This window comes from Diabrotica undecimpunctata, chromosome 9 (genome assembly GCF_040954645.1).
Source record: "Diabrotica undecimpunctata isolate CICGRU chromosome 9, icDiaUnde3, whole genome shotgun sequence".
Lineage (NCBI taxonomy): Eukaryota > Metazoa > Arthropoda > Insecta > Coleoptera > Chrysomelidae > Diabrotica > Diabrotica undecimpunctata.
The window spans coordinates 113,300,875-113,319,965 of NC_092811.1; the positions used below are offsets into that span (position 1 = coordinate 113,300,875).

Here is a 19,091-nt window from a genome sequence, read left to right on the forward strand (position 1 = left end):
TAAATTATCTGGACAGCACGTCTTAACCACACGCGAAAACCTAAAAAAAACATACCGACTAAAACTTAACGCAAAAGTTTTAGTTGGTAGTAGATACTCTGAATCCAACTCACACCAGGTACGGTTCACCTGGTGCGGTCTTTGCAGTATTACCACTCTCCAGGGGCGGATACAAAGGGGGGAAGTAGGGAAAAAAAAAGGTCCAAAATTAAAGAAAACCTATTATTTACGTCTTTTGAGTAGTTTGCGTTTATCTTTTGTACGTCTTTAGGTTGGTGTTTCATTGGAAATCCCCGTCCCAAGTTAAAAGTTCCCCTCAAAAGGGTAATGTCTAGATCCGCCACTACCACTCTTGCACACAAAAAAAGTTATCCACTCTAATTCTTTAAAAATATCTTCAAGTGTAACAGTAAAGAGTTTAGGGGATAGACTAACAAGTCGAATAAATAAATTTACGATTTTATTTCGATGTTTCTGAATAAAAACGAAAATTCTGTTTTTACGTTTGAAGCTTTTCGTTGCATTAATATCGACATTATTTTGTGTAAGTTTATAGATGCATAAACGTACAAGTCCGGTGGTTGAACGGGCTCATTTCCGGAGAAATACCGTTTTATGATAAAGACTGACATCATTTTATACTCGAGTTACTCCTACGTCATTTCCACTACTACTAAGTTCAAAGTTATCCTACCAAGGTAACACTCGTTCTTATTTATCAAATTAATTACGAAAACTAGAAACAATGCGCTATATATGCTGCATATAAAAGATAATATATAAATATTTTAACAATTTATAACAGATATGCGTCTACAGATGTAGGAACGTACTAAAACTAACACGATTCCCAGCCAAGCATGTTATAACCATGTGAATATATGAAGAATGGTTTTGATGGAAATCTCTTGAGAATTTACATAATTTTTGTGATGGTCGGAAAGAGGGATAAGTTTCGTTCCGTTTAAAGTGTTTGTTTAAATTATCGTTTACTTTTAAATCACTTAATGAAAAATATAAAACTGATATTAAGACAATTTTAGAGATACAGCAAAAAGAAAATTTATCTATTTTATCTATTCTTCCTTCTTCTCCTAACTTCTTTTAACCTCTAGGGTGTCAGATTTTTTTATTTGTGTCTTCTTTTTCTATTCTTTTTTATTTCTTAATACCATTTTTATTTCTATGCATTTCATCCATCTGGCTTTACCTGCTTTTATAATTTCATTTGTCCAAATTTTTCTTAGTCGTCATCTCCTTCGTTTCTTTACTCTTCTAACATTCTCTCTGGACATCTTACGTCTTCCTTTCTCTAGACATATTTCCCCGCAGTCACAATTTAACTCATTTTATTTTTGTCCATTTTCCCCCATTTTGTCATGTTTGATTTTATTGGAGCGACCTCCGTTCTTATTCTATTCAGAGTTTTCCATGTTTTAAAGTCTAAAGATTGGTCAATTAATTGTTCCTGGAGAAGCGAAAAATATTCATGTAGGTTTTCCTGTACTATTCCAAAAAAGTTTTCTGGAGTTCAGTCGCTTTCATGGTGTTCGAGTTTTGTATAAAGTATGCTAACCTAACGCGATTTGTATTTTCTGTAAGAAAAAAATAAATCAAAACCACCTCAAATTTTTATTACTAGCATACAAAACATAAACATGCTAATTGAGCTATTAAACAATATATTCAAGGCTTCTATCAAATAGTTTAGCCTAAATTGAGAGAAGCTTATACTTAATCATCAGAGCACTTATGTATCAACTGTAGAGAATTACTAGACAAAGAGAAGAGAAGAAACGAGGATACACAAAAGAAGAAAACGAAACCACCTAAATGAGGAAATTAAACATATAGAAAACCTCAACAGAGAGAAAGTATTCAGAGCATTCTATAGGAAAGTTAACATCAACACAAAAGAATTCAAGGCAACCATAAGACAATGCAGAAGTCAGAATAGCGACCTATTAACAACAAGGAAAGCTGTATTGAATCGGTGGGTGGAATATGTTAACCAGGCACTTAATATAGACGAAGAAGAAGAAAACCTGGAAGACAAAAAAGATGACGTAAGGGGAACACACGAGAGGGAAGAGGAACCGCCAACGATTCTTGAAGTTAACAATTCAGTTAAAAAACTGACCAGAAACAAAATCACCCAGAATAGTTCCAGCTGAACTATATAAAGAAAGTAGCCATGATACCATAATGGCATTATAGCAACTTTTAAAAGAAATATGAACACAGAAATCCCTCCCCGATAATTGGAATATTGGAATACTTTGCACCATACACAAAAAAGGAGATATCTCTGAATGCTATAATCACAGAGGAATTACGCTTCTATATGCAACGCAACATTTTCCACAGTACTATGTCACCGTATGTCACCATATGCAGAACGGATAGGAGGAAAATATCAGGCTGGTTTCAGAGGTGGTAAATCGACAATTCAACAGATTGCAACCTTGAAACAAATTTTGGAATATGGCATTGATACTCATCACATATTTATAGACTACAAAGCAGCCTACGACTCTGTGAATCTAAGAGAAATGTTCAAAGCAATGAAATAGCTAGGAATACCAAATCAGTTGGTAAATTTAACAAAAGTAACTCTCGTAAAAGTTAAATGAAGAGTACTAATTCAGGGAAAACTGTCCTTTTAAAACAAATAACGGGCTACGCTAGGGAGACCTTCTCTTCTGTATACTGTTTAATCTGACTCTGGAAAAAGTAATAAGTATGTCACTAATCAAAATCACTAGTGCAAATAGTCACTAGTAGTAAATTAGTGCAAACCCTGGCCTATGCTGATGATATCAATATTGTTGGGAGAACGGAAAACGCTGTACGAGAAGCGTATGTAGCATTAAAAGAATCAGCTTCGAAAATGGATTTACAAATAAACACCAACAAAACGAAGTATATGAAAATAAGCACGCAACCACAAATCCTACAACCACTTGCTATAGAAAATGACGTCATCGAAGCAGTGAACGAATTTGTATGCCTGGGAGCGCTCCTTAACACTGAAAATAATACTACCGCATTGGCCAGAAAAGAAGAAAAAGAGCCAGAACAAGGTTCCTTGATAACATCGATGAAGACATGAGAAATATGGGAATACGTGCTTGGCGGAGAAAGGCGATGGATAGGGACGACTGGAGAGAAATTCTTGAGAAAGGTAGGACCCACGCAGGGTTGTGACGGTGGAATGATGATGATGACCTCTATTAAATCAAAGCACTAGACCAAGTGAAAGTTTTGCCCAAATCGAGAGAAGCTTATACTTAATTATGAAAGCACTTATCGTCAAAAAAAAACAGAATTCCATACCTACAAACATTTCCGAGTTGTTTTAAAAAATATTCATCACTTAACAGATAGAGAAGACATCAAAAAATATATAAATCAACTAGGCCATGGGGTAGTAAATATTTCAAGCATTAAGCAAAACAACACAAACAAATCACTAGATCTATATTTTGAAGGAGGAAAGAACAAAATTTTCAGTTTCCAAAGCTACAATTGACTTTGGGATCGCCAATCTTCAGGAGATGGCGCAATAAGAAGAAGAAACAGAAGGAGAAGAAGTATATTGATATAGGTCTTAATTACTTCAATCCATTTTATTAGATAAAACAAAGATGAATCAAAATGTCAACAAATAATTTTATAAATTTTTTATTGTATATCCCAAAATACAAACTTTGATTAAACGGTCATAAAAGACTACGGATTGTTAAGGAAAATAATAAATAAAAATAGAACTAATCTAAAAAAAAGGAGAATAGCTTTTAAATAAAAAAGATGGTATAGGAAATAGGACGGGTTGTTTAACACTAGAAAGTCGGGCTTAGCATACCTACCTAGAAAGCCCGAAGGGATCATTTTGGCCCCAAGTTCCTAAATCAATAAAAGTTTAGAATTAACTATTTATTTGGGAATAAACAAAAAATAAAAATAAACAGTTTTAAGAAATTATATAAACTCTTGACGATAGAATTTGATTTAATTTTTTAGTTTCATTTTAAACATTTGGAACACCATACAGTTTGCAGTTTTTGGCATTTGCCACACATTGCCTTGTTACAGCCGTGGCACTCATTGGAAGTATGATTTCCTTTACAAAACATTTTTAACTGACATTTTTTTCTTTTTTGGCTAGTAACAGTGCTGGTAGTTGGTAAATCCGGTGGTGCTGGGTATAGTACCAGATTTCGGGAGGCAAGGTATGGAGCCCGTAATTCTTCACACAGCTGAAGAATAAACTTACGACGGCTGATTTTACTTCCAATAACTTCTTTATAAATAATCCATGCATTTATTGCTCCCAAGTCAAGAATGTTATAAAACACGTGCATTGGCCATCGTCTTGAAAACTTTTGTAGTATAAAGACGCGCCATTTGGTCCACTACATCAACCCCGTATTTTGTTTTATTATAAAAACTTACTGTTTGAGGAAGTTTTTTTCCATCGACAGCAACATCCACTGATTGATGTAATGAGCTCAACAAAAGCACATTTTTGTGACTCTTTCCTTGGTATGCAGTAAGTGTTATCTTTTCGTCGCTCTGGAATATATGGGTAACATATAATTCTCCATTTTTACTCTTTACGCTTAGAGGAACTTCCTTTCTGTTGCGATTCAAAGTACCCACAAGACTTGTTGATTTTTTTTTGCAATGCCTTGGCCAATTTTAACGATGTAAAGTAGTTATCTGTCGTAACATTTTTGCCCTTTCCCAGTTGATTTTCCATTAACCGCAAAACAACATGTTCACCAACACTTGTATCTTTCTTGCATAGATGATCAGTGCCAGTATAAGGGTAACCATTTACAATATATTTTGATTCCACGCATGTCAAAAGCCAAAATTTTATGCCAAACTTATCCGGTTTATTTGATATGTACTGTGTGAACGGGCACCTGGCTTTAGAAGGCAGTAGTTGTTCGTCCACAGTAAGTTTTATTCCCGGTTTGTAACATGCACCACTATTTTCTATAAACCCATTCCAAACCGCAGAGGCTAGAGCAAATTTGTCGGTTTTCAATCGTTCAGATCTCGTTTGCTTTATGTCAAATCTGAGATATTTTATAATATCCTTGAATCTGTTTCGTGGCATAGTTTGCCTAAAAAACTGAGGACCCCATACTGTTGACCACAAGCTGTTGGTTGGGAAATTTTTGGCGCCGTAGACTCCTCTTGCGTACATAATAGCAAGGGCAGCCTCCAGTTCTTCCAAAGATATAGTCCATGTGTCATTTTTCAAACATCGATGTGCTTCTGCAATAGTGCATTCTTTTATATGACGTAACATGCTGTCGTTGATTATTAGATGTCAAGCACTTACCACACAATTGTTCCTCACGTTCCTTTTTGCATACGACGTAGGACCTGATTCCTCTCGATAAATGTTGTGCTGAGCGCGGCGTCCTGTAATGAGCAAACATTCAATGAATATGAAGATACTAAAAATCATAATCTTACCAGGTACTGATCCAGAATCAATAACTTTCCACGTTGTTCCGTCTTTCGATTGTTCGGTGTCTCCGATTGAAATAGTTTTTCCTTGTTGACCTCTTTTTCTCTTGTGACTTGGCTTAGATGCACTTGGATTCATGATAAAATTAGCTGACTCGTGCTGTTGAGTTGTAGAAGCAGTGTTTACATAAATTGGTGAGTCTTCTACAATAAAACTTTCTAACTGCTCTGAAGCATCAGAGTCACTTGAATCATTATTTTGTGGTGGTACGTATTGTTCATCGTCTGACTCATTATTTTCTGCAAATTCAGATTCACCTCCCGAAACATCTTCTTGTATTTTTCGTATTTCTTCAAGAAGTTCAAGCTCTGATAGTCCACGACGAGACATCTTTACAGTCGTCTTGAATTTTCACAATTGAACGAATGTTTCAATATTCTAGAAACGAGAGTCAGCAGAACCTAATAAACCGCTCAATAAACAAAATACTTTCAAGGAACAAACAGTATATAACAAAATACCTTCTAGGAATAAACGTACATAAACATAATTTTATCTATCCGACAGAAAGTTAAAAGAAATCGTCAAATTTCCGAGAAAACGATAATAATTAATACAGGGCCAGTTTGGCCCCTTCAGACTTTTATGGTAGGTTTGTTAGAAAATCCATTTAATAAATTTAGTAAACAATATTTTTTGCGTTAAATAAGACTTTGTATCAAAATATTAAAAGTCATAAAATATGAAATTATTATTGTGTCAAATAAAAGAACTACAATAACTTCAAATCGCAACAGGGGCCAAATTGGCCATTCCGACTTTCTATAATTATAGTGTTAATATACCTTGTCACTATATTATGATTCTAAAACCATAATGTAACGGTCAAAACTGACCCAATTTATTATAAAAATGAAAACTTTCTACGCACCTTTCATTACAACACCGAAAAAAATAAACACATACGGCGATAAATTTCTAATTGCATCATTACTTTTAACTAGATATTAAATGACCATAATACAGGAAGTTGCGTACTTTCTGGTATCAAAACTGTTATTACAACAAAGAAGACTACACAAAAACAAAACATTAATTTATCATTATTATATGAAGGTAGTTTCAAAAAAAAAAACGTCGAAATAACGACTTTATTAGTGACAAGCGTATAATAATAGAGAAAAAAAAAACGTACAGTTGTAAGTCACACGGCGAATAGTGTCAATAGCGTGAAACAAATGAGTTACCTACCGGACGCAATCTGATTTGTTCACAAAACAAAATTACTCGCAGAACGTATAATTAGGTGAAAAACTATTTTCTTTATTTATAGTTCATCGTGTTTTTATATCGATTTGTTTTTCTAATTAAAAATATTTTACAGAAAACAAATTTTTCTAGTGTTATTGGTTAATGTATTTTTTTTTATTTATTTACGCTGTAACCACAAGGGTTATTAGCGACCTAAAATATATAATACAGGTAAGGTTAGAAAAAAATTACAATAATTGATACAGTCCTGAGTCTTTAAGATAACTTATTGTGTTTTTAATGTTCAAGTTTTTTTCTACGGCTTCCTTTATATTATTTGGAATGTGCTTCTTTCTTGCTGCTTCATATGTTTTGCACTGAGTTAGTATAATATGCTTCATGGAGAGTGTTACTTGACAATTTTCACACATTGCCGGCACAGTTCGCGTAAAGAGGTGTTTATATGTGTAAAGTTACTGTGTCCTAGTCGCGTGTTACTCTCACTTGGTCGTGTCTATTGGCGCTGTCGGTTGGAGCCACGATTTCACTAATTGTTTGATTTCCTTGAGTTTATTTTGTGATGCATTCCACTTATTTTGCCACGCACTTAACACTTTATATTTTATTTCTGACTTGAAGTCATCTAAAGAAACCTCATTAATAAGAATGGAGTCCTGGTTGAAGATTGCTAAGCGGGCTAGTTCATCTGCTTCTTCATTTTTTTGTATACCTGTATGTGATGGAACAAACATGAAGTCAACTTTTATCAAAGTCAAATCTTACTATTATTTAGATTCTCTATTTTTGATTGGATCTGTGATGCAATTGAATTATTGGTATATAAACGTTTGATAGTGTGAAGAGAGCTTAGTGAATCGGTTATTATGAGAGACGGAGACTGTTTCGACTCTTTTATGTGGATAAGTGCTTGTAATATTGCAAACAGCTCTGCAGTGTATGATGAAGTAATGGGATTGAATTTAAATTTTAAGGAAATATTGGGTATGAGCATAGCTGCACCAACACCGTTTGAAGATTTGGATGCGTCAGTGTATATCTTATAGTGATTTTTATAAGTTTCCATTTCTATTAAGAATGATTATTTGATCAGGTCTGTTATAGTCCCACTTTTTTTATATACACTAAGGTTAGTATTAATCTTGGGAATTGGTATTAATCTTGGAATTCTGGCTGTGACCAGAGAAGCAGTAGTAGGCGTTAGCTCTTAAAACGGCATTCTATCGATGATTAAAGAACTAACCAGTAGCATTATTTTCTTTTACTCTTTAAACCACAATATATTTGCTGAAGTTTGAAATTGCTTGCCAAAAACTTCGAACAATTACAATATTGGTAAATTTACATTACAATCTAATCTAATTGCATTGGGAAATAGCTGGTTTAAATCTAACCTTACATATCATTACGTGAAAAGCGAAATCATAAAGCCAACTACCAGCTAGGGAAATTTTACCAGTGAAAACGGATCGTCTCACAGATTGAGAGATTATATGAGAGGTAATCCCATATACACCAACAGAGATTGAAGTCGAAGTCTTAAAAACATAGTCTAAACTCTAGATAATCGTAGCTCCATCAAAAGAAAACAACCTTTGGCATAGCAGTGTATTTACTATGTTGATTTACTATGTTTCAGGCAACTATCAAAAAAAATCTTTTTTGGTCTTTTTGGCTTTGGTCACCAAAAAAATTAATAAAACACTAACGAAAGGCGCAAGCCACAGAAAATACTAACAAAACTCCAAAAAAAAAGAAAAAAAAAGGCCCACATCCTCGAGCGCAGGTCACTAAACTGGGCGTAGCCCAGAGCGGGGATTCGGGGCCCGAGCAAGCAATACAGATCGGTGATAAGTCATTAGAGATAGCGGGAGTATAGCGTCTTATGCTGGCCTGCATTGTTTGGGGTAGGATTTCGTTTGGAAGGCCTTGTACTTAGGACTCCCACACGACAAGCACTTTGCTGATAAGAGAGCCTCAAAAGCGCATCAAAGCGTTATCGGGAAGAAAGTGGATTGGGGCGGGGTGAAATGATTCCTGATTACACGAGTTAATCCTCCTAGCTCCAAGGAATTTTATCACCCTAATGTCATACCTAAGGGATGAGCAAGTTTCTCAGGCTGAGTTAAACTACTGATTGCTCGGGCAGTCAGCCAGTGAGGTGATACCTGGATTTTGTCCCAGTACAAGCGACGTCATTACAGGCGTCGCCGGCATTAATGATCCTGCTACGAGGATTAGGTGTCTTGTTGCTGCTATGGTTGTATAACATAGCAACGCGTTTACATTGTGATCGTTTCCTGCAAAAACACCTCTAGAAATAGAAGTGGAATTAGAAATCTTTTGATTTTATTTTGGAAAAATCTATTATGGGTTCCTTAACTTCCGCGTTATCTACAAAATAGGAAAATAGAGGTTTGACCAGAAATGTGAACAAAATTTATAGCTAAAAGTCGAAAAAGAGATGAAGCTACCAATAAGACCAACAGATGAGAATAGAGAAGCTTTCCGTAGAATTAGAACTAAAACCAGAAAAGTTTTGAGAAAGAAAAAAAACTATATTAAGAAAACTAAATAAAGCAACTTCAGAGCAACCACAGAACCGGTCAGTGTAGTTTTATGGGCTAAAACACTAAAGGGCAATAAAGTTAATAGTCCGGGATTCATAAGAGATAATAACTTCTGACGAAAAATAGGAATATTAAGCGACAACGAAGAGAATATTTCAAACAATTGTTAAATACTGGCGAGTCAACAACATCATACCACTTATCAGAACCCAAAATAGTGTTATCAGCACGAACAATAAAGACAAAGATACAAAGATATGTCGAATATTCTGCCGGGAAGATTAATTCACTTCGCAAAAAGATTAATAGAAAAACGTGCCATGCATTTCTGCGTAGGCGTCCACCGTACATCGTCTTGTCAGGTGAGATGTTAAATATTCTGGATTAAATAATTCTGTTTTTAGCAGCATTGCGAAGCATTTCATAGCTGTGGATTCCTGTCCATTGTCGAATATTGCGCAGCCATGACATTTTTTTACGTCCGAGACCTCTCCTACCCTCTATTTTCCCTTCGAGTATCAGTTGCTAAAAAGTGTATCGTTCTCCTCGTATAATGTGCCCCAAGTATGCAGTCTTCTTACTTTTTACATAATTAAAAAGTTCCCTATCCTGTAAGCCCGCTCTTCTGAGTACTTCCTCATTTCTGACCCTGTCCGTCCATGATATTCTGAGCATTCGACGCAGGCACCACATTTCGAACACTTCAAGTTTGTTAATGGAACTGGCCTTTAACGTCCATGCTTCCATTCCGTACAGGAGAACAGGCCACACGTAACACTTAAGCATCTTGTATCGGAGGTTGAAGTCCAATTTGCGATCAATCAGAAACTTACGAAGCCTCAAAAAAGCATTTCTGGCTTGTTCAACTCTGCTCTTTATTTCATTCTCGGGGTCCACAAGGGTCCACAAGGGTCAAACAAGCAGTATGACCCTGTAAATAAGGATACACTGGGGAAGGTAATCATGTGAATATCAATGACGAATAACACACTTGCTGGGGGGGGGGGGGCGTATGATTCACTAAGAAACATCTTTAAGAACAACATCCCGATGGCTATGAAACGGAAGACATTTGACCAATGCGTTCTTCCTATTATGACATACGGAGCAGAAACTCTCACTCTCACAAAAACAACAGCACTAAAAATGTGAGTGGCACAAAGGCACATGAAAAGATCGATTCTCAGCGTGACAAAAAAAGACAAAATAAGGAACCAAGACCTAAAGAAAAGAACTGGTATCACTGATGTTGTCGAACTTATAGCCACGCTGAAATGGAATTTGACAGGTCACATAGCGAGACTAAAAGACTCAAGATGGACCAGAAAACTAATTGACTGGCGCCCACGAGAAGACAAACCCAGCAGACGACGACCACCAACACGCTGGATGGACGACATTAGACGAATATCCAAGAAATGGCAACAAGAAGCACAGAACGGTGAAGAATGGCGAAAAATGGGAGAGACCTATATCCAGCAGTGGACAGAAGAGGTTGCATGATGAACTAAAAGAAATCTATTGTATTTTATAATGGGACAAAATACGGTGTTGATGTAGTTGACCAAATGGCACGCAAGTATTCAGTGAAGGCATCGTCTAGGCGTTGGCCACTTCACATTTCGTAAAAATTGGAGATGACTACACCGATGAAATCTTCATACAACGAGGAGTTAGACAAGGTTGCATTTTATCGCCAACATTGTTAAATGTTTACTCGGACCAGTTATTTAAAAAGGCACTTGAGAGACAACCATATTGAATAAAAATCAACGAGGAACTACTTAATGTAATTAGATATGCAGACAATAGCTAGGGGATACACGATACAGTAGTTCTGTCAGACAATATTAAAGATCTCCCGATACAAAGCTTTAATTAAACGGAGTCCAAGTTGAGAAAGTTTACAAAATGACATATTTGGGAACTGTAATAACAGACCAACTAGATCCAGATATAGAAATAAAACGTAGAATAGCAATGACTATAATTACTTTTATGAAACTGAAGTCATTTCTTTACAATAATCATCTCAGTGTAGAACTAAGACAAAGAATGGTGAAGTGCTATGTTTGGTCCGTACTTTTGTATAGTGCAGAAATGTGGATGTTAAAAGTATCGATCATGAACAAAATTGAAGCATTGGAAATGTTGGTTTATAGATGAATGCTGGAGATACCTTGGACAGCAAGGAAAACTAACGAAGAAGTACTAAGGAGCATCAACAAAGATAGAGAACTCCTAAAGACTGTGAAACATCTAAAAAGTCTTATCTGGGACATATAGTAAGAGGAAGTCGATATAAAATATTACAACTGATTCTTAAAGGCAAAATAGAGGGCCGTAGAGGTGTAGGAAGGAAACGGGTTTCTTGGTTGAGGAACATTCGTGAAGAAGAAGAAGAAGCAATAGCAGTTTATGATAGTCCAGTAACTGAGTCGCTAATATCACCCAATATTATCAGAGACGTGAATGGAAAGAAACGACATGCGATTTCCACAAAATTGTGTCGCTACTAATAAATCACGAAAAACAGTTTAATTCCAATACTAATTGAAAATTTTTGCACAAACAATTTGTTACTAATAAAACAATTAAAATTAATTATTTTCCTAACTTTAATACAGCCAATAATATTACGTATAAAAATAAATTGAAGCAAAAAATATAAATCGAGTTAAGGAAGAAAAAAATGTGTATAAATTATGTACGAATGTATATAAACGTCCACATCCATCTAAATTACTTTATTATTCGCTGTAACGCGTTTTATGCAATATTCTGGGGCTATTTCATTAAAAACGAATTAAGGAAGTATTTGGAGCCATGTGAGAAACAAGCTGTTTAAGTTCATAATGAAAAGGAGGCGTGGCTGTAGCTTGAACAGCAGTATTAGGTGTCATTTGTCGTGGTGTATAACTATTTAATTACATTTATTACCTTTACGGTTTTTGTGGTTTTTACTCGGAAAGGGTCATTTAATGGGAAAATAAAGAGGATTTATTACAAGCGACACCTTGTTAATGCAATCGTTATGTGATGTTCAATTATTTAATAATTGGACGATACACCATTTGGATTATATAAATGGATTATATTCATAAGGTTTCTTATAATGTATTGTATGAAGTTTTTGTTTACAATAAAATAATCTTAAATTTTCTTTAGTTTCCTAGAATCTTTTTTCTTCATGGGCGGCGTTATGCATCACTAGACTAAGCGCCATTTTCTCAAATTGTGGATTATGGCGCTTTCTGGTGGGAAATAGCATAAACTCTCTACAGAATAAATCCCATTAGTCTGTTAGTAATGGTTAACCAGATATATTTAAAAAGACCAAGTGCCTTTCTTCTTATTTTTGATTTTGAATTTTGCATAACTAGACTAAGCGACTAATTTTGTGTATTAGTTTTGCATAAGTCGACCAAGCGCCTCTTGCGAGCGTTTTATTGATTGTAAATCGAATATTTGGCATTGCTTAAATTTTTTCATAAAATTAAGAGAGCTATAATTTATTGAAGTATTTTCAAAGTCTCAATAAAGCGTAAAAGAAAAAAAACCAGTAACAAAAGAAATACTACAAGGATATACACAAATCCGCTGTGACAGTGTGTAAACCTTTCTTTTTACAGACCTTAAGAATATTAAGTTGCAACGTCAATGCAGCATTGAAAGCTATGAAACGTCCAATGGGTGTTCGAGATTGTCGTGGTCAAAGTGGAGGTCATAATAAAATTAACGATAATCGTGTACAAAAAGTAATTGAGCACATAACGAAATTCCCTAAGTACAAGTCGCATTACAGAAGAGCTAACACAGAAAGATAATACCTAACAGAAGAAACAACATTAAGTAAAATGTATGAATTATATATTGAAGAAGCAGACAATGATCCTGTTAAATTTTCGTTTTACAAAAAAATATTTTTAACACGATTTAATCTTCAAAGAAAACAGTTGAAAAAAAATACTTGTAGTAGAGTGATTGTTTCGAATTAGAAATTAAAAATTGCGCTGATAACGAAAAATTAAGCAAGTTAAAGGAAGAAAAAAATGTGTACTTAGAATAAGATAAAAATGCACAATTCAGAAGAAAGCTAGACATGAAGATGAGCAACGATCAACCAGAAGTAGAAACCTTTTGTTTTGATTTAGAAAAAACTCTTCCCCTTCCGATAATTCCAACAAATATCGTATATTATAAGCGTCAATTATGTATTTACAATCTTGGTATCCATAGCGGCAAGGATAACAAAGGTCATTGTTATGTTTATATAGAAGGTGAAACTGGTCGGAGAGCCCAGGAAGTAGGCAGTTGTCATAAGAAACACATTGAAGAAAATGCTACTTCTGCAAAACATGTAATTTTGTGGTCAGACTCTTGTAGCGGCAAAACCGCAACATCAAAATAGTTTTGATTCTGAAAACGATTTTGGAAACTCATCTTAATATTGAAAAAATTACATTACGCTATCACTTTCCTGGTCATAGTTTTTTACCCAATGATAGTGATTTTGGAGATATTGAAAATACCCTAAAATTTCAACAACGTTTATATACCGTGATGTAGAAATCCCGTAAATAGAACCCACTAGTAGTTCACAGAATGAAAAAAGAAGAATTCGTTGGAACAAAAAAGTTGGAAACTTTGATACAAACCCTAAATCAGACATAGAAAACAGTAAGGTAAACTGGCTTAAAACAAGAGAAATTGAAATAAGAAAGGATAAACCACTGAGTATTTTTATGAAAACTGATTTTAACACTAGTGAAGTTGAAGTAGATCTTCACAAGCAACTTCAAAAAGATAGCTTGTGGCTCACTAATCATTCACTAAAAGTGATATTTTAGTTACGCATCACTAGACCAAACGACCTCCTTGTCGCTTGGTCTATTGATGTAGTTATAACACAATTACACAATGCGGCGAAAATCGTAAGTCGACCAAAAGCCTTTTTATTTTTTTTTTTTCGTTTTTCTGTAACATTACTGCAAGTTACTATTTCGCACTTAGAGAACATCTGCAAGGTACTATTTCGCACTTAGAGAAAACATAAAAAAACTGTCTTCAAAAATAAAAAATTACGACTATTGTAACATAATATACTGAATTTTAATAGAGTGAAAACTTTGAAGTCAAATATCTCAAAATCAATTTTTGGCGCTTGGTCTAGTGATGCATAACGCCGTCCACATGTTTCTTGTCAACAATTTTCTTAGATATCATAATCTGTTTTGTTTTACATATATTTCTGTTTTTGACAATTTTTTCTACGTTTTAACTAACCTTCCTTTAATTTGGTTATTATGTTCTGTTACTCATGAAATAAATTATGTAGAAAAATCGATAGCACATGGGACAGTATTTATAGATTTTAGGCAATTACGACAGTATTCCAGTAAATAAATTTTGGGAACCCTTGCAAGAAAGACACATCGACAAACTCAGTGAAAATGGAAACTTTTATCAATAGAATATCAGCTGCAGCAAGGTGCGATATGGTCACTTACAATACTTTTAAATTGAACAAGGATCTGAGGCAAGGATGTTGCCCCTTATATTTTTTTTCATAAAATCGATTAAGAAACAATAGTCAAAGAAATATTAAAAATGGAAGTACAAATTGGGCAGGTAAAACTACCTTATTATTTGATCAGGTCGTTTTAGAATATATGGCAAGTGTGACATAGAAAATAAATTACTAGTTTTAAATTCATTCCAGAGACAGAGGATAAGTTTAGCAGATGAACAACAGGGTTTTCGTAGTGGAAGATCATGTACAGATACAATATTCGTTATAAAACAGATTACTAAAAAATCACTAGAGTATAATAGACCAACATTTCTGCGTCTGATTGACTTAAAGAAAGCATTTGACAGAGTAAGACCTAAATATGAAATCCGTCTTCTGTATTATATATAAGTTCCCCTAAATATTATAAAAACTATTGAAAACACCTACCAAAACAACATAATGGAAGTCAGAATAGATGGACACCTTACAGAACCTATAGAAATAGGCAGCGGAATAAGATAGAGGAACTCATTGAGACCTATGCTCTTTAATTTAATCAATGATGAAATCATCAAAACCGTTGACAACAAAAGAGGATGCAGAATGGGGTACAAAGAAGTAAAAATACGCTGTTGCGCAGACGACGCAATACTGATAGCCCAAATGTCTACAAAGACTGCTCCACAGATTTAGCATATGAGCAAAAGAAGTTATTATGACAATCTCATCTCAGAAAACTAAAACAACAGTAATCAGCAAAGAACCAACCAGATGTAAAATAGAAATTGATGGCGTCAGTAGTGAACAAGTAAGGAAATAAAATACCTTGGAATTACACTGTCCAGCTATGGAGACCTGGACAAAAAAGTGAGAAATCAAGTACAAAAAGCAAATAGACTGGCATGATGCCTTAATAACACAATATGGGGACACAGACACATTACCACTGAATCAGCCAGTATAAGATCAATAAAGTATACAAAATACAGTAAATACACTATAAAGCCAGTGTAAGACCAATAATGACATATGCCACAGAAACAAGACACAGTCACAACACAAAAGCTACTGGAAACGGCAGAGATGAGAATACTGAGAAGAATTACAGGAAATAAGTTGAGAGATCGAAAGAGAAGTTAAGACATTAAAAGAAAATGTAACGTACAGTGTATAAACAAATTGGAACAACCACATATGCAGAATAGGACAGACTCGTTAAAGTAGCAAGAGATGTTTGCGCGTGAAAAAGACATTTGACAATATCCGCGATTGTTGTAGTTGACCCATGAAAAAGATCCCCAGGTCCTAAGAGTCTTATACCTGGCACCTTTCTAGCTAATTGGTCAGCAATGTGGTTGCCTTTACTCCTATTGTGTCCTTTAATCCACCTCAGGATAATGTTATTACCATCTGAAGCTTGAGTTACTGATTCGTAACACTCTATTACTAACCCTTATGTGGTCTATTCAAGGTTAGCAGCGCTTGTCTGCTATCTCTGCAGATTATTATAGTTTTCTGTAAAGGTTCAGTGATCTGGAGTATGTTCCACATTCTGAGCCTTCTTCCATTTTGGAGGTATCGGTGTATATTCAGTACGTTTCTGCTCCATATGTTAGCACTTATTTTATTATTATTTTATAGACTGTTACTTTAATTTTTATGGGTAGATTTGTGACCATCTGTCTTTTCAAACCATAGTAACACTTAGTGGTAAGCACCATTCTCATTTTAAGTTCTTCTCCAACGTTGTTATCTTTAGTCAATAGCGAGCCTAAGTATATGAAGGTGTCAACACTTTCCAGTTCTAAATCGTCACTTCTTATTCTTTTAGGCCTCTACCTTTAAGGTACCTACAACGTTCAGGACGCGTTAATAACGCAATAATAACGATGTAATAACGCAACGTTATTACATCTTATAGGTATATTACAATGTATATAATAAAATTACCAATTTTTTTAACAGCCAAGAGTTTTTCATATTTTTATAATACAAATATTTGCTAATTACGAACAATGAATAATTATTCGTATTGGTAATTTTAATATTCATATAATTGTATATTTTATTAATTATACCTGCATTTATTGTTGCAACATATTAACTATACAGAATAATTTACATTTATAACATATTAAATATTTATAATAGTAATAAAATTATGAGAAATTTAGTATTTATGAGAAATAAATATAAATAAAAGTAATTAACTAATGTATGCTATAGAATAAAAAATATCTGCTGCAGTATTTTAAATAAAAATATCTTTTATTTAGAATAAATTAGATTAACAGCCAAAGGCGATTCTACCGTTAGGCTGCAAGCTTTATATGATAAATTTGTAGCATTTTATTAATCAATGGATTTTTTGCTTTAAGGAAAAAAGCCTTTAGTTCTGTTTGTACGACATATTTATTTTTTATATATTATGTCTATGTTGTAGTGAAACCTCGGAACTGCGCTAAGACATCGATTTTTTTGTCGCTGCGACTAAAAATCGCATGTGGGGGGCTAACCTTACAGTTATTTTTAAATGACTTGAATCATTATTTGATCGGTAATTTGCTAATACAGTATACTCCCTCTATAACGAACACCGTTATTACGAGGTTTTGCTTATAACAAGGTACATTAGGTGTCCCGTGAAATTTCTATTGAACGATAACCCTCTATAGCGAGGAAAATTTGGTTATAACGATAGAAAATAAGATAGAAAAATGTGTTTTGCTACCTTTTGGCCAGGTCATAGCTATAAATAAATACCCTTTTTAAGTGCCGCACGCAATAAACTTCTTCTGTTTAATCCACCGACCGATATTGTGTTGTGGGAAATTTACAATTTATAATTCACATTGCTTAAAAATATGACAAATGAAACAAGTTTCACCAGAATTTCATTTTACAGTTGTTTTTGTCGTAGATGTTTATCGTTTGTTTTCTGATTGTGCTTTCGCGTCTTGAAAGTTGTGTTGTAGATTACATAGTCACATAGATTACACACTTTGACTCCTAAAAGAAAAGAATTTCCTTTAAAAGAAAAAATTAACATCCTTAAAGATGTTGAGAACGATAAGAAGAAAACAGAAGTTTGTCGTGAAAAAGGAATTTTAAGTTCCACTCTATTAAACATGGTCAAAAATAAACACAAGATTTTCGAAGCAGGTTCGTCTTTTTCCGGTAAATCGAAAGAACTACGTGCCCCAACTAATAAAGAACTCGATACTGCAATGCTCAAATGGGGATGCGAATGTTCCAATAAGTGGACCACTGCTTCAAGAAAAAGCAACACCGTTCTCGCAGGCGCTAGGTGGTGATGAGAATTTTAAAGCATCGAGTGGGTGGATGAGCCGTTTTAAGACCAGGCACGAAATTACGTGTGGAAAAATTTGCGGTGAAGCGAAGAGTGTTTCTAAAGAAGTCACCGATAACTGGTTGAAGTCACATATCCCATAGATAGCGATAAACTAAAAAGAGTCATTACAAAAGGGCTATCTGCTACTACTAGCACAGTAGCAATTAAAGACGAACTATACAATAAAGGAATAGAAGCAACAAGGGTGATCAATATGATCTCCAAAAAAGCTGATAAAAAAGTACTGCTACATTTCATCGTCACCCTCAAAGAGGAAGACGTTGCAAAAATTAAAAAAATATCTGATATATGCTACATGCGCATCTATGTGGAGGATGAATTCAAAATCACAAAAGACACCCTACAGTGTTATAACTGTCAAGGGTTCTATCACAGCTCAAAGGCTTGCCATTGCGGATCCAGATGTGTAAAATGCGGAGAAAACCACATCAGTAACGATTTTGAGAAAAGCCGGGAAACCGACCCCAAATGTGCAAACTGTGGTGAAGCGCACACAGCAAATTATAGAGGATGCTCTAAGGCCCCCAAAAAGAAAACACCTGCCCCAACAAGACCGGTAGGAAGACCCATAAACAGCGCTTTAATCAACAAAGGAGTCAGCTACGCACAGGCAGCGAAAAAATCCGCTGAAACCACCTCAGAATCTCCAGCACAACCACAAGAAGTGTCGGTACAGGACGCAGCTACCCTCATTGCAAACTTCCATACAGAGTATAATAACAAAATGATGGAAATGATGTCCATGATGGACAAAGCAACAAAAATGATGACTGCATTTGGAGAAGCCGTCCGAAAATGTTAGCAAACCAAAACGAAGATCTACGCATTGGGTCATGGAATTCCGGCGGAATATTCAAAAAGATCAACCTTCTGGAT

General features: G+C 34.8%; 1 protein-coding gene across 2 annotated transcripts in view; it reads right to left on the reverse strand.

The window, feature by feature from the left end:
• Window positions 1–19,091, reverse strand: part of LOC140450409 (LIM/homeobox protein Lhx9-like) — a 779,178-nt gene that overhangs the window by 328,627 nt on the left and 431,460 nt on the right. The gene's annotated exons all lie outside the window — the stretch shown is intronic.